We start from the raw sequence: 17,908 nt of genomic DNA on the forward strand, positions 1-17,908 counted from the left end.
TAGTAAATCTCACTTAGTAATCTTAGCATATTTCCTTGGAATCCATATCAACAACCTCAAGTATTCAACTTATGCTAAAACTTTCTTTCTCCAACTTAATCATTAATTCAACACTTTTCAAGCGAAAATTCATCTCTTAAGACTATAATGTCTCCACATATTAATCAAACGCTTAGCAAAACTTATTCCTCGAACTCGACTATAACAATCTAGTTCAGAGTTAATTCTTCTCAATCTCGCTACCATCAAGCTATCATCTAAAACCTGATTACATTCAACTTATTTAGTCTCTAACAATTCCACTCAGTAATCACATAACCTATGACTTCATAACTTCCGAGAAACTACTTAATACTTTTCCGGCATTAAACCTCTTGACTTAGTCTACCTCTACTTGGAGTAATCACACGAACTAACCAATCAATGTCTATACGACACTCATCGAATTCCAAAGATTTAAATCTTAATCTTTCACAATCAAGTGCTTAACACGAACTTTCCTCCCAAATCCGACTAATCCTCAATCAATTCAAATTCATCTTACACATCTTTCTATCAAAGTCCATAACCAGCTGTGATTCCGAATATCACCCCCTCAATATTAGGTTGATCAGGCCTAATACATCGAAGGTGGAAATTTAGAAAAACCCACTGGAACAGTCAATGAGTTCCTATCATTCAGTAGTCACAATTATCCTAACATCCAATCCTTAACGGTCCCGCTACGGAACTACGCACCCTCAACATAACACGTATACTACCCATAAGGAATCTCTCTAAGATTCGTTCTCCAGCTACTAGCTTCCTTATAATCGCATTGGTGGAAGACTACTTTCTAGACTTAGTGTGTTATTCTAAACCTCGTGTAACTTCTATAGTTAAAACACGAGTAGCAGTCAAATAAATTCTTAATAGGTGTAATAACTGTAAGGTCAAAGCTCAAACAGTATAACTAAGTTAGGCGTGTTGCACACGCTACGAGAGTAATGAAGCGTATTATACTGGAATGCGAAAGAATGGGTAGAAGGTTACCATCGTTCTTACGCTCTCCTCCGGTTAACCCCTCAGCTCCCTCACCGTCCATGATATAAACCCTTCCTCTAGCAGCAGGGCGCTTTACCCTTGCAGTGTTAACGGATGGCTCCCTCTTGGGCACCTTACAGTCCACGGCTAGATGCCCCACTCGGTTGCAATTAAAGCATCTTGGTCCAGTCGCTGAACACTTGTCAGCAAAATGTCCAGTCTTCCCACACCTGAAACATGTGACACCCTTGTTGTCGGTTTGATTCCCTGCACCTCCAGTAGCAATGGTCATCGGTTTGTACTGTCCCGGGGTAAAACCTTCCCCTATAGGACGCTGATAAGGCTTCTTCATCTGAAACTTTCCTTTTCCTTGATAGCTCCGGGAACTTGACCTCATTGGTCCCCTAGTTCCAGCCCGATCCATCCTCCTATTCTTCATAAGTTCCACCTCGGTGGCCTTCTCAACCAAAGCTTGAAACCTCATAATCCCCAACGGTCTCACTGAGTCCTCAATGTCAGCTCTCAGTCCCCCCACAAAGCGCTTGCACATATAGGGTTCATCAACCTGATCACGGAAAAACCGGAAGTGCTTGGCCAAAGATTCCAACTTAGCAGCATATTCCGGAATAGTCATGCTCCCTTGACGAAGAGTCAGAAACTGCGACTCACGCTCGTCACGAGCACTATCAGGAAAATACTTCTCCAGAAAAGCAGCACGAAAAGAATTCCAGTTCACCTCAACATGGTTTGCCTCCATCATCCCTCTGGTGCCCCTCCACCAGTACTCAGCATCGCCCAGTAGTAGATAAGTTGCCAGGCCCACCTTAGCCCCTTCACTAGTCTGTAGTACTTCGAAAATCTTCTCTATCTCTTGGATCCAGAGATCCGCCTCGTCCGGGTCAGTCCCGCCCGTGAACTTGGGTGGATTCTGTCTTATGAAATTATTCAATCCCCTGTTCTGGTCCAGAGATGCTTCCCTCTGACGCAGATGTAGCTCGCGTGCGTCCTCAGCAGCACGCCTCTGTGCATTGTCATTCGTTTGTACAGTCATCGCTTGGACCAAAGTGGCCACCATCTCAGCAAGTTGGTTTGCGTTCACCATGTTCTGTATTCGTTTAGCAAACAGTCAGTACCAATCATAAGATAGTATTATGCATAGCTATACAATATGATTAGGTAGCAACTTCAATCAATTAAAGCGAAGATCGCTTGGCAGACAATCAATTTTTACTCTTTGCAGAGTCACACAACCTAGCACAGAAGACCTATTCCCCAAAGACTCCCGAAAGACTCGACAAGCTCTGATACCACAATGTAACACCCCGATTTCCAGGTGTCACTTTAATAACCAAAAATAAACTTTACGCGGAAAACAGGTAATTTTTTTTTTTGATTGTTTCCTTTTAATAAAAGCAATAAAGAAATAAAAACAAAGCCCAACAACTAAACTAACCGATAAACAACATATACAAAGGTACAGCCTCTGCTGCACTATCCCGTCACGCGCACACGCAGTGACTCCAAGGTAACATGCTCGTAGGCGAATATATACAAACCAAAACTGTACGCAAAAGCATCAAATATACCACTATCCAAGAGAAAGTCGGCCTCAAAATGGCCTCAACCCAAGACCCCTATAGTCCGACAGACTCTCTGTGATCCTCAGCAAGAGAACCACACAAAAGCCATATATCGGGAACCTACCCGGTCCCAAAAGTAAGACGAATCAGAGCTATGACAGTGACAACCAACTCAAAAGACTCTAACCACCCATATCCCACACTACTATCATCGACTCTCCCTCGATCAGCCATGAAGTCCGGGTCCTCGTCGAAAGCTTCAGTAATAGACATTTCGCTCCGGGTCTTTCCCGCACAACGAATCATCACGAACCGGCTGACAGACGCCTGGCAGCAGGCCGACCGCCCAAACACAAACATACAAACAAAGCCAAGGTGCTAGGGTCAACTTACAGAATACAATAGATATACAATCAGCATGCGATAGAGGGGGTATGTTTATATGTTGTATATATACATATAAGTTCTGCATTGTATCAAATCTCTAATACAATTCAATCATCAATACCTCAACAAATATAGTTAGAGTGCATGATATGTCAATGCAACGTCAATTAAGAGGGTTCCGGAGGAAATAGGCTGGGCACGATCGAGTCGGTCCTAACACTGGCATTGTGTCGACCATAACCCTCGGGTGTCACTTACAACCTTGACATAGTCGGATCAGTCCTAACCCTGCGGGTCGACTTTTCCCTCCGCTATGCCTGACATCAACAGGTCGATCCTAACCACACAGTCGATCATATCCCCCATCGAATGGCCGAGTTACCCGAAGGCATGCTGTACCCGAAGGTATATACTGTACCCGAAGGTATATAGATATACTGTACCCGAAGGTATATACTGTACCCGAAGGTATATAGATATACTGTACCCGAAGGTATATAGATATACTGTACCCGAAGGTATATAGATATACTGTACCCGAAGGTATATACTGTACCCGAAGGTATATGTCGATTCGGCGACAAAAGACAATTAATTATGAAAGGAGTGCGATCACCCTTGATGACTTCTTGAGTCATCTGACTCATCAAATCTCGATGGTCAAAAACTGCTCCGACCCAAACTCAAAACAACCCAAGAGTTAGTGTCGGTCAATACACACAACTCCACCAACAAGAATACACGAGGGTCTAGTGTCGGTCAATACAACACAGCCCAAACAAAACCCAGAGTCTGTGCCGGTCAATACAACACGACTCGAACAACACTACCAGGAGTACTAGAGTACTCGGTGACTTTCAATCATCACCATAGCCCACCTTGATGGCTTTCCCAATTCCAAACTCTCCAAACCCACAACATAAGTCGACTTTTCCCCGCCTTTCATAAATATTTTTCCCCTTCAGTTCTCCTATGCTTAAACGTTAATAAAAATGATTTCAATTCAAATTAGTCAAATTATGAGTTTATTTCACAAAGTCTAAGTTTCCCAAGTCTTTATTTTTCGAAAGCTCTATCATTCTAAGTTTCCAAAAAAATCAACCACCCAAAATACATTTCCCGGGGAAAGTCTAGGAATTCCAACGAATCCCAACAAATGGCTAAGTCTCAAACCCCACATTCGGACTTGCCTAGGGTTGTTCATCCAACCCGAAATGTCAAAGATCACCAGATCAATGAACCTCCACTCCGAAGTTGCGTCGAAACGCTCAATTCAACACATCATCAATATCATAAGTTATGAAAACAATCATAACAATAAATCATCATCATAAACAACATCAGATAAAGCATAAGTCGAATTTATCGACGCCTATCATGCAATCATAGCTAAATATAGCAAGTTGCCCTAACCTCGAGCTGTTCCAGCTTCGCAAACAAAGTTCTCCTCAAACAATTGCTCTGAGTATTCCAAAGTTCCTTCAACTGAACCTCGGAGGAAAACAAAGCAGAAACCAAACAAAATCGATTAGTTCGATCGCAAAATAAAACATAAACGATAGACAAAGCATTAAAGCTTCAGAATACGACAATCGGGTACGAAAGGACAAGTTTTCGAAAACGAAAAACTCCCCCCTAAAGGTAATAACCCACGGCCTCAAAGGAAAAAGGGCTTCGACTCTTTTTCTTCGATCAAATCAATTCACAAGGTAGTTTTAGGGTAAAACTAAGGCAAAGAAACTGTCAGAACAATTTTCGGACAATCGGGCCGAAATACGACTATCCAGGGGCATTTTGGTCCAAAATAAAGGCTCAAAACTTCAAAGTTATCAGTTCTGAAAACAAATTTGACAGCAATGATCCTCATGACATCCTTGACAACAAATCCTAAAGGCACGAAGTCAGATTAAGTCTTTTCGACAATAAAGTTTCGAAATGTGAGACAAAAAGGGTTTTGAAACAGTTTTTCAGATCCTGGACAACTGGATCACAATCAGCGTTTACTGACAGAGGTTTTAGACTCAGGGGAACGTAAGGAACATAACCCAACCAAGAAATCGAAGAAATCGGACCATTTTAGAAAAAGCTCAAAACTGTGAGCACAGAAACGACTTCCGAAACGCAACAGAAACAACAATCAGAGGTAGGAATCGTGTTAGTTACCTTGATACCTAGAAGTAGGGACGAACTGCACGAAGATTGGTCAAGATTTCGCGAAAATTCCTCTTCCCCCTTGCTCTCCAAACTCGCGGCCCTTTGAGGAAAGAAATGAGAGGATTTTGCTTTTTCGCGCTATTTATAGGCGGGCGAAATCGCGGGAAAATGAAAATTTCGCGATTCCGATTTTTGCAGCACGAACACCGTGGAATTCTAAGAGAGATTCTAGCGTCAGAATTCCAGAACTCAAAACAAATATCTAGGATTTGGGAAAAACGATATCGAAAAACTCAAAAGCGGTGTCGGTTAATCTGCCCCGAAAAACTACTTTTTGCTGTGATGCTCAAACGACAAAACTTCCAACTGAAGAAAGATTGGAAACGTCGAAACAAGTCTGGCTGCGCGGACGGAATCTTCGTTAGAAGTCCCGAATAGAAAAATTCTTCATCCATTGCTCGAAAATAGGGTTTCGAAGCAAAGAAATTAGCGTCGGCGGACATCCGAAAAGTGAAACCTATCGTGCGTATAGTCCAGAGTTCCGAAATGAAACGCTGATCGATGGAAAAATAAAGAGAATCTTTAAATTTTCCGAGAGTTCGAAAGCTCACTCAAAACGTTGCTTTAAGAGCGAAATAGCCTATTCTGGACACGCTCGCCATAAGGCAGGTGTGCAGACGACTCGCACTAATTCCGAAAACAACTACGCAACATTCCTCAAGCAATTCCTGAACTTTCTTCTTCATTAATCTTTCTCAAATGTCAAACTCCTATCACGCTTACACTGATTCTACGTGTGAGTCGGAAATTAAATTGTTCTGAAAATCCGGGTCTTACAGTCCCACATTCAAATCCAATGACAACTATTTGAATCTCATTCAAACTAAAACACATGAAGAAAAATTTACTTCAGCAAAAGGCACACTGACCAACAAGGGAAAGTACAAGCCGTCACCATCAAATTGCCAAATTCTCTCATGTCTGAAAAGTAGCCCAAAGTCTATCACCACCTACTAGCTGACAAACATCACCTTTTGAGCTAAAGGATAGACTTGCTTCAGAAGTAACATTTAATGAAGCTACCAACCAAGCCTTTTGAATCAACGGTCCGATATCAACCTTCAACGGCTCTCTCAACGGTTGGATTTTATCTCACAACGGCTACAACACTAGCAAGCAATTATTTAAGACACTCTTGAAGATCTGAAGCAATAAGAATCAACTCTGAGAATTCAAGCATTCAAGCATTCATTTTCAAACTTCTCAACAACATTCAAAGCTCAAGCAGATATTCCTAAGCGTGAAACACAAGCAATAAATTCTACCAAGTGAAAGAGAAAACCTCGTACCTTAAAAGAGTCATATCTTTTTTATTCTCTTGACACTTTTGTAGTAACTCTCAAGTGATCCAATAGTCAAATCTGAACCCAAACACTTAGAGTTCCAGTGCTTTAAAGTCTCTTCCTTTACTCTTGAAAGAAGAGAATCTTCGTAGAGTGATATAAATCTTTGTAAGATTTTGGAGAAGTCCAGTACAATACTTATAGGAGGAGTCCTGCATAATACTTGGAGAAGTTCGTGATAATACTTGAAGAAGTCCTGTCTAATACTTGTATTGGAGAAGTCCTTGATATTTGCTAGTGAAAATCTTGGTGGTGGCCAAGTACTGGACGTAGCCCAATCGTTTAGGGTGAACCAGTATAAATCTGTGTGTGTTGATCGTTCTGTCTTACCTACTGTTTACCTTCCGCTGCACAAAACAGTTTACGAAAAGTCATACTTAAACGTTTTCTTAAAAGAACTAATATTCTTTTCATAAAACAAAGTTTTTAAAACGTAAATTTCAAGTACACAATTCAAACCCCCCTTTCCTGTGTTACTTATTTGCAACTCAATTGGTATCAGAGCTTAGTCTCTAGAAACTAACATCTTAACAGGTGTAGAGTAAAGATCCATGGCAGAAGATTTAGCAATAGCTACGGGCTCATCCACCAATAGGCCTCCATTCTTTGATGGAACTGAGTATCCTTATTGGAAAACTCACATGCAACTATTCATTGAATCCACAAACTAAGGCTCTGGGACATCAAATGGCAATATCGTTCACAAAGATGATGCTGGAGAACCAATAAAGAAGGATCAACTGACAGAAGCATAACCCAAGGATTATCAACTTAATGCTAGAGCTAAGTTATTCCTACTGTGTGCTTTAAGCAAATCTCAATTGGATAAGGTTGATGGCTTAGCAACGACCAAAGAAGTCTGGGAAGCTCTAGGGTTGGCATATGAAGGTACGACAAATGTCATACAAGCCAAAGTAAGTCTACTCGTGGCTGAATATGAAACCTTCAAGATGAAGGAAAACGAAAGCATTGATGACATGTTTGGAAGATTCCAAACCATCGTCAATGGGCTGAGGAATCTTGATCGTAAATACGAAAATGTTGATCAAATCACGAAGATTCTATGATGCCCCCCCAGAAGATGGAGACCCAAGGTCACAGCCATTCAAGAAGCTAAAGATCTCAGCACCTTGAGATTGGAAAACCTCCTAGGATCTCTGAAGGTTCATGAGATAGAGCTGGCTCATGACGAAGGATCGAAGAAGCAGAAGAACATTGCTTTTAATGAAAACAGTTCAAAGGCCATTCAAACAATAGAACAATCTGAAGAAGAATCCTCAGAAGAAATGTCAGATGATGAACAAGCCCTCTTCAACAGAAAGTTCAAAAGAATGTGGATCAAACAACAAAAAGGAAAAGGAACATCAAGGAAGGACAACAAAAGGGATCCGAGCATGAAAAAGAAACCGTTCACTCAGAAAGGTGAAGGTGGCTCAAACATAGATAAAAGCAACATCACCTGCTTCGAGTGCAAAAAGCCAGGACACATCAAACCGGACTGTCCAAGACTTGCAAAGAAATCAGGCAAGAAACTCTTCTACAAGTAAAAGAAAGTGCTAGCTGCTGGATGGGATGAATCTCAGGACGGTTCAGAAGATGAAGATGAAGACGAAGATGATGATGCACTCTTCGCTTTTATGGCATCTGCAGAGAGCTCAAACGATGAAGATGATGAGGTAAGATCTGAAAATCTCAAAGAAGAATTTAATGAATTACTTGAGCATTCATATATTCTATCTAAAAAGTACAAAGCTTTGAAGAAACAGTTTGCTAAATTACAAGTTGAGCATGAAAAAGTTTTAATAGAAAAAGATCATGTAGTTAAAGAAAATACTGCTTTAAAAGAACAAGATTCTGTTAAGGAAGTAACCTCTCTAAAGAAAAGAGTTAAAATACTAATAGATGATCTATCCACATTTACTATAGGACATGATAATCTAGTTAAACTATGTGGAACTAGTCGCAAACTGTATGATAAAAGTGGACTAGGATTTCGTAGTGAATCAGCCTCATCCAGTGAATGCATGTCTGATATATCTTTTACATCATCTGAGTCTAGTTAAAGTAAGTTTGTTGTAAACTGTAAGATTGAGCGAGATGAACGAAAAACTTTCTATGAGAAGAAGGTTCCCTCAAAAGTTACTACTAACCCCTCAGGACCCAAGAAAATCTGGGTACCTAAAGAATCAATTATCTCCGTTGCAGACCTATTTAACAGAACGAAGGAAACGCCAACAATGGTACCCGGACAGTGGTTGCTCGCGTCACATGACGGGAGAAAAGTCTATGTTCTCAAAGATCCAAACTAGAAGAAATAGTGGATCGGTTACCTTTGGAGGAAATCAGAAGGGACTCATTATTGGGGAAGGTAATGTTGGTAAGGAACCTCTTCCTGTGATCAGTAATGTTCTGTTGGTTGAAGGATTAAAACATAATCTACTTAGCATAAGTCAATTATGTGATAGTGGGTTCACTGTTTCCTTTAATAAAGTGAAGTGTAGTGTCACTGATACCGATGACAAGATCATCTTTGATGCTCAGAGACAAGGGAATCTATATAAGACGAACTTGAAAAACCTAGAAAATCAAAATATAACATGTCTAGTATCATCAGAGGACAATACATGGCTTTGGCACAGGAAGCTAGAGCATGCTTCCTTAAGGACCATCACTAAAATCATAAGTAATGACTTAGTACGTGGTCTGCCAAAACATAATATCAAATTTGATTTTACATGTTTTGGTTGTGATCGAGGAGGAGAATTTGTAAACGAAGAATTTGAAAAATTCTGTGAACAAGAAGGCATTACTCATCAATTCTCTGCTACTAGAACTCCTCGGCAAAACAGAGTAGCTGAACGGAAGAACAGGTCACTTCAATAAATGGCAAGAACGATGCTGAGTGAAACTTCTTTACCCAAATATTTTTGGGCTGAAGCTATTGAAACTGCATGCTACATTCAGAACAGAATATCCATGCGGCCCATGTTGAACAAAACTCCTTATGAACTCTGGCGTGGAAGACGTCCTACGGTTTCGTACTTTCATCCTTTTGGGTGCAAATGCTTTATACTCAATACTAAAGACAACGTTGGAAAATTCGACAACAAATCTGATCAAGGAATTCTCTTAGGATACTCTACTCATTCTAAAGCGTACATAGTTTACAAATCTAGAACGAAAGCAGTAGAAGAATCCATCAATGTCAAGTTTGATGATCACTCAACCGAATCAACTGATCGTTTAGAAAGAGACTTTCTAAACCTTGACATATCTGATCAAGAAGATGATGGTATCTCCAAAGAAGTTCAACCTTCAGACATCTCACCTAAAGTACAGTCCACTGCTCCACAATCAGAAGCTCAAGAACAGCCCGATCAAGTCATGACCTCAAGTGGTATTTCTCTACCAAGGGAGTGGAAGTACAAAACAGATCATCCACCAGAACAAATTTTGCAAGAGTCTCAGAAAAAGTCAAGACAAGGTCAGCCTTTAGAGAAGAATCCAACAGTGCATTCATTTTAGAAATTGAACCCAAAACTGTAGAAGAAGCCCTACAAGATGAAAGATGGATTCTAGCAATGCAAGAAGAATTGAATCAATTTGAAAGAAGCGAAGTCTGGATACTTGTACCCAAACCAAAAGGAAAATCAATCATCAGTACCAAGTGGATTTTCAGAAACAAGATGGATGAAAATTGAAAAGTGACAAGGAACAAAGCAAGACTGGTAGCTCAAGGATATAATCAACAAGAATGAATTGATTACACTGAAACCTTTGCTCCAGTGGCCAGAATTGAAGCTATTCGTATTCTCTGAGCCTTTGCATATCAACAATCCATTAAACTATATCAAATGGATGTCAAAAGTGCTTTTTTAAATGGAGTAATAGAAGAAGAAGTCTATGTGAAGCAGCCTCCAGGCTTTGAGGAACCATCTTCCTCCGAGCATGTGTTCAAACTCAAGAAAGCTCTCTATGGACTAAAACAAGCGCCAAGGGCTTGGTACGATCGCTTAAGCAGCTTTCTCATGAAGAACGGTTTCTCTAGAGGACAGATTGACAACATCCTATTCAGAAAGCAACTGAAAGATGACTACATCCTTGTACAACTATACGTCGATGATATCATCTTTGGAGCTACTAGTGATAATCTATGCAAGGAATTTTCAACTCTCGTGCAAAGCGAATTCGAGATGAGTATGATGGGGGAACTAAAATTCTTTCTTGGTCTTCAAATCAAGCAAGAAAATGACAAGATCTACATACATCAGACCAAATACATAAAGGATATGCTCAAGAAATACAACATGCAAAACTCAAACAAAATGAGCACTCCTATGTATCCAAACACTGTTCCTGACAAGAATGGTGAAAGCTCACCGGTTGATCCAACATCGTACCGAGGAATGATAGGATCTCTACTGTACCTTACCTCAAGCAGACCGGACATCATGTTCAGTGTTTGCCTGTGTGCTAGATTCCAGGTAAATCCTCAACAATCTCATCTCAGTGCTGTTAAACAATTTTTTAGATACCTAATAGGCACTGCTAATCTTGGTCTATTGTATGAGAAAGGTAGTGATTTCAGGTTAAGTGGATACTGTGATGCTGATTGTGCTGGAGATAGAGTAGAACGAAAAAGCACTAGTGGAGGATGTCATTCTCTAGGAAACTGTTTAGTCTCTTGGTCTAGCAAAAGGCAAAGCACCATATCTATATCCACTGCTGAAGCTGAGTATGTAGCAGCAAATTCTTGTTGCACTCAACTTCTATGGATCAAGCATCAGCTTGAAGACTATAGCATTCATGAAGATCACGTACCTTTACTATGTGATAACACAAGTGCTATAAATATTGCGAAAAATCCAGTTCAACACTCAAGAACAAAGCACATTGAGATTAAGCATCATTTCATCAGAGATCTAGTTGGGAAAGGGAAAATTGATATGTCATATGTTCATACTGAAGATCAACTTGCTGACATTTTTACTAAACCCCTACTGGAAGGCAGATTCTCTGATCTAAGAGAAAGAATCAATATGCAATATGCACACTGAAGGTATAGAAATGCAAGTTTACTATTTTGCAGGTATCATTCTATGAATTAACGGAGTACAGTTCAGAAGTCATCTCAGAAAGAACTAGGCCAATTGCATGCATGTTGTATCGTACTATGAATTTACAATTGCTACTGTTCAACCTTTCCTGAAAAATTATTGTCAAAAGTTCAACGTCATCATTTCCGTGGCACGTGCTTCAACAGTTCTTTTGTGAAAAATCACCTCACATTCAATGCTCAACAGTTACTCAGTCAGCCTTTATGGCGCGTGTAACCCCAACTCATTTGTTTAATATTTTCTCTTTTCAAGGAAAAACCGCTTTTTGTACTTCCTTCCAAAACCGTCAATCCATATTCCAAATCAATATATCTCTTAAAGATTTTGTAAACCTACCTTACGCTATCTCACTTGCAAAATACACTCTCTCACCTCCAAGAAAAGCAACTTCCTTTCTCTGCAAATTTTTCCTCTTTTCAAGTCCAAATGGTCGGAGTTCTTGCAACCGGCTCTAAGGCTCCTTCCAAGAAAGGTGAAAAGGCACCCTACTCAAAGGCTGAAATGGAGATTCTGAAGAGAAGAGTCGTGAGGATCAACCAATATTGATCTGTTCAGAACCAAGAAATTGGTGCAGTGAAGACTGAGAAGCTGGGTGATAACGCTCTGGTTTCACCAAGATACCTTGATATGAAGGTATTTGCTTTTGGGAAAATGGATGGACTCAGTGACCTCTTCCATCAAGACTGGGAGACGGTGTATAACATTGCACAGCGAGAGGTCTATGTGCCTCTTGTCAAAGAATTTTATGATTGCGTTGTGGTGAAGAATCTTGAAACCATTCGGTCAAGGGCTTTCAACAAAATCATTGAAGCTCTTGGTGTATGTCTTCTTCTTTGTGGTCAAAGACAGAGGACTACCGGTGCATCTGGAAAAATCAAGAAGATCCCTTGATAGTGGAAGTGAGCAATCTCAGGGACGAGCTCAAGTTCAACAATGCTGTGATCAGCAAGTTGTACTTCCCAAAGATGGTGCAAGAGGACATGTTAATGCACATGCAAGGTATGCCCTTTACAAGATTGAGAAGAAGGTAAAGGTAAATCCTGCTCATTTGATGTGGAATTACTTGATAAATTTCCTAGATATGGGAAAAGGGTTTCTTCCCTTTGGGTCCCTACTGACCGTGATTTTTGAGAAGAGAGGGATTAGTGCTGAATTTCTAGCAAACAAGGAAGAACGAATAGAAGAGGATATCATCTGGCCCACTCCTATCAAGCTAGGAGATGTAAGCAAAATGAACATCAAGTATGATGATTCAGAGGTTCCTGATGAATACCTGACAAAGAAGAGAAGAGCTGTAAGAGAAAAGGAGAAAACTGACACAACCGTCAAGGGTGGCAAAAAGAAAGTGAAAACCTTGAAGGCGCTGGAAGCTCAAACCAGTATGATTTCAAGCAAAAGAACTGTCTCTCCTGCTTTGCGAATCGTACTGTTTCCTGAGGACGAGCCAGAACAGTCCAGGAACGTGCCCAAGGCGCCTACTAAGGAACGGTCCATCAGAATCATCAAAGGTGGAGTTCCAGTACAGTCTGGTTCTCATCCTATTGCTTCAAGAACAAGATCTGGGCAAGCATCTCCTGCTGGCAAGCTTGCAGAACGTAAGAGAAAACTTAAACGATTGAGGAAGCAGTATGATGATGATTCCACCGTACAAGTTCAACAGTCTCACTACTCCAAAAGGAAGATTCTAGCAAATGAACCTGATGAACCTGTTGATGAAGAAGATCTCATCATTCACACCACCATTGCAAAATCCATAGATTCCAACTTTCCACATCACGAGGTAACCACTGAAATTTCCAATCAAGAATTTGTCAATTCATTGTTTGGTGATTCATATGATCCACACCACCATAACACACCACAAGACCACACAACTCACCAAAACCACTTTCACCCTCCTCAAACCAAGAAGAACTCACTGTGAATCCCACTGATCACAGTTCACCAAAATTCTCTCCTATCACTACTTTGGATTCCTCCGATGAGGAACGCACCGTTCAACAAGCCAAGCCAAACTCTCAACTGTTCAACCTCTTCCCATTAACCTTGACAACCCAAATTGATCAACCTCTTCAAAACAATCAGCAAGCTTCAACATTAGAAAGCACCCCAAAACCTCAATCAAAGCCCGGTACAGTCTGCATTCTTTCTCAAGCGAGAAAGAGGCGTCTTCAGACGCTAGTGTCCTATGCCATTAAGCGCAGGCGCACTGCAGGGTCAACCAAGGCAAACTTCAAGGCCTTTCAAGAAAAACTGATTAAGAGAATTGAGAAGACTCCCGACCGTACTGTGTCTGTCTCTTGGAAGAGATCATCAGATGTTGGCTACAAATTCCTTTTGGAAGCACGCAAGGTACTGGACTGGGATGAATGACAAGTTTGTGCAATTGAAGGTTATGTTGGCACACTTTCCTACTCTCTCCTGAACAGGTTAACTGCTTTAATTGTTTACTTGGGCAATTGGGTCTACATTTTGCTGCCAAGGAACATTCCAGACATCCTTCTGCGTCCAGAGAAACTTCATATTGTCAAAGGCAAAGGAAAACTTCAGGAAGATGGTGAATGTTCAGCTTCGCTGAACAATGCAGATGTTGAAGAGAAACTCATAATTTCTAATGTTGATGATGATCAAGGGCATGAGCAAGAGAACATGGAGCAACCTTTGGAAGCGCAATTTGTTTGGCGGAGCGACTTTGAAGATCATAAGAATCAAATGAACAATCTCTTCTTTGATCAGGCCTCCAAGATTGATCTGCTCCTGCATCGTTTTGGCTAATGGCCACTCTCTATCCCTTTTTGTTCTATGTTATTTAAATTCCTGACAATTTGCACTTTAAATTTCTGAACCTTGTTGCCTTCGTACTTCAGTTATCCTTATCGTTTTTATGTTATGCATGTCGAGTTTCTATTTGAATGTCTCTTTTTAATAATGCCAAATGGGGAGAAGAGAGAAAGAGATAGGATGATGGAGGATATTGTAGGATATAATGCTTAATAACTTAATAACTTGTGAAAGAGATAGGATGATGGAGGATATTGTAGGATATAGTGCTTAATAACTTAATAACTTGTTTTTAAAAACATAGCCTACTAAAGTCAGGGGGAGTATGTTTTTAAAAACATAGTCTACTAAAGTTAGGGGGTGTAACGTAAAAGAATTTTTTTCTCACACCCTATCAAGCTCAAATTATTTTGAAACTTTACTAAACTCAGGGGGAGTTTATTATTTTAATAACCTCTTTCTATAAAAATTGTCATTATCAAAAAGGGGGAGATTGTTAAGTTCAAACGCATCATAACGTTTTTAAAATCTTATTTTGATCATAAAAATTTTATAGTAGAAGTTTCATTGAAAATTTATCTACTGATAACGTTCTCAATTTCAGGAGAAACTTGGCTATATGTCACACGCTTCAACGTTCTATCAATTATTAAAAGGATATTTACTCATAAAATAGAAGTAACTCTACCTCTACTGTACCCCAGTGAAGACTCTGACCGTTCAATGCCACGTCATCAGTCAGATATATCAAGAAGTATTTTGAGAGCCAAAGTCATAGTTTGACTACAACCGGATGTCCCACATTCAAATCCAATGTCAACTATTTGAATCTCATTCAAACTAAAACACATGAAGACAAATTTACTTCAGCAAAAGGCACGCTGACCAACAAGGGAAAGTACAAGCCGTCAACATCAAATTGCCAAATTGTCTCATGTCTGAAAAATAGCCCAAAGTCTATCACCACCTACTAGCTGACAAACATCACCTTTTAAGCTAAAGGATAGACTTGCTTCAGAAGTAACATTTAATGAAGCTACCAACCAAGCCTTTTGAATCAACGGTCCGATATCAACCTTCAACAGCTATCTCAACGGTTGGATTTTATCTCACAACAGCTACAACACTAGCAAGCAAGTATTTAAGACACTCTTGAAGATCTGAAGCAATAAGAATCAACTCTGAGAATTCAAGCATTCATTTTCAAACTTCTCAACAGCATTCAAAGCTCAAGTAGATATTCCTAAGCGTCAAACACAAGCCATAAATTCTGCCAAGTGATAGAGAAAACCTCGTACCTTAAAAGAGTCATATCTTTTTATTCTCTTGACACTTTTCGTAGTAACTCTCAAGTGATCCAATAGTCAAATCTGAACCCAAACACTTAGAGTTCAAGTGCTTTAAAGTCTCTACCTTTACTCTTGAAATAAGAGAATCTTCGTAGAGTGATATAAATCTTTGTAAGATTTTGGAGAAGTCCGGTACAATACTTATAGGAGGAGTCCTGCATAATACTTGGAGAAGTTCGTGATAATACTTGGAGAAGTCCTGTCTAATACTTGTATTGGAGAAGTCCTTGATATTTGCTAGTGAAAATCTTGGTGGTGGCCAAGTACTGGACATAGCTCAATCGTTTAGGGTGAACCAGTATAAATCTCTGTGTGCTGATCGTTCTGTCTTACTTACTGTTTAACTTCCGCTGCACAGAACAATTTACGAAAAGTCATACTTAAACGTTTTCTTAAAAGAACTAATATTCTTTTCATAAAACAAAGTTTTTAAAACGTAAATTTCAAGTACACAATTCAAACCCGCCTTTCTTGTGTTACTTATTTGCAACTCACGTGCCATATCTATCGGATGGCCCCTGATAATGCAATAAATTGCAATCAGAACCACCGCTCTCACCTTGGTGTTGTGGGAACTAGGGAACAAAGAGTCCTGCAAAAACTCTGCCGAGATTCGCGCCAGCGGTGTCAAGTTTGTCCTCAGTACATAGGTGATGTCACCCTTCTCATCTGTTTGCCAATTCTACCCAAGCCTAACCACAACCATCCTCAGGTCCCTCCGGAACTCAAATGAATAATCACTAAGCAGATCATGGTAGGTGCTCTTTCAAGGGAAGAGAGTTCTCTCAACATCTTCAGTAAGGAGACCAAGAACCCTCCTAATGCCCTTCGGCTTGTACCCAATAGTGTTACCTTTGAACCAAGAGGAAAAAGTAGGGGGATCCGGCTTATTGTCTTGATCACCACAGTAGGAGTTTGCAAAGAGCTCCCTAGTCATCACTTCACAAGCCACAAGTGTGGGAGTCACCCACACCTTCCATTTCCTAGTCTACATGGCCTCTTAGATGCTAAGGGGGTCAATCCGCCCTTCTCTATAAAAGACTCCTCGCTCCTTCACACAATCCAAGTGCACAAGCACATTCATGTAAAACTCTTCCTTCTTGAAAGAAAGGAAGTGGGAGCGATCAAATTGAGGAGAGGAGGAGGAAGAAGCAATGGTTCTTGTGTTGTTCCGAGCTCTTTTAGCCGGCATCTGCTCAAGGTTAGCATAAACACAAGCCACACTAAATCGTTAGTCAAAAATAAAAACAAAGAGAAAGAATATTCACAAAACTAAAAACTTAATCCCCTAAAGAAACCCAACAAGCTTTCTAGTGAATTTGGCAAAGAAAGGAGAGTAACCACAAAAGCACTTGCCCAAAATCGACTAGAAAAACTCATTGGAGCATTATATCAAACACCTAGAAGAGACCTCCTAACTACCCAACTCTAAAAAATCCTCACACCCATTACTAATTTTGGCACAAATCACCGATGAATAGCACAAACAAATCCAACCCAACTTGCACAAGCTTAGAATCTCTCACCCACAACCCTATAGAGTCATGCACTACAAAACCCATGAATGTAGATGAAAGGAAGTGGAAAGATGGAACTTACCTTGAAATTAGAGTGAGTGGGTGCAAGTGGAATGAACTTGATGCAATGCACAACTTGGAAGCAAAAGGGGAGAGCCAAAGTGTGTGCAAAAGAGAAGTGGGAAGTAGAAATGGGGTTTGGAGAGTGTGGGGTGCGTTTTTTTATGAAGGAAGGAGAGTTAAGAGTGGGAAAATGAAGAGTTCTGGGAGTTTAAAACAAAACAAAAATTGGTATTGTGCGTGTTCTAAGCGCTCAAGCGCTAGTCATGAGCGCTTGAGCGCCACTAGATGCTCCAGAAACTCAATGTTTCTGTTGAGTTGGCGCTTGAACGCCAGCCCATGGTGCTTGAGCGCCCAACCCAATTCAAAGTTGCTTTTTTATCCTTTTTTTTTTCAAAAACAAAAACTACTAACCTAAAGCATATGAAAGCATAAATAAACCATAGGTTGTCTCCCATTTAGCCCTAACTTATAGTCCTAGGTAGACTCTCCTTCCTTTGGTGTTAGGAAGGATATTCCTTATTCTCAAGTGAATTT

This window comes from Lotus japonicus, chromosome 1, assembly GCF_012489685.1.
Source record: "Lotus japonicus ecotype B-129 chromosome 1, LjGifu_v1.2".
In the NCBI taxonomy this organism is placed as follows: Eukaryota; Viridiplantae; Streptophyta; class Magnoliopsida; order Fabales; family Fabaceae; genus Lotus; species Lotus japonicus.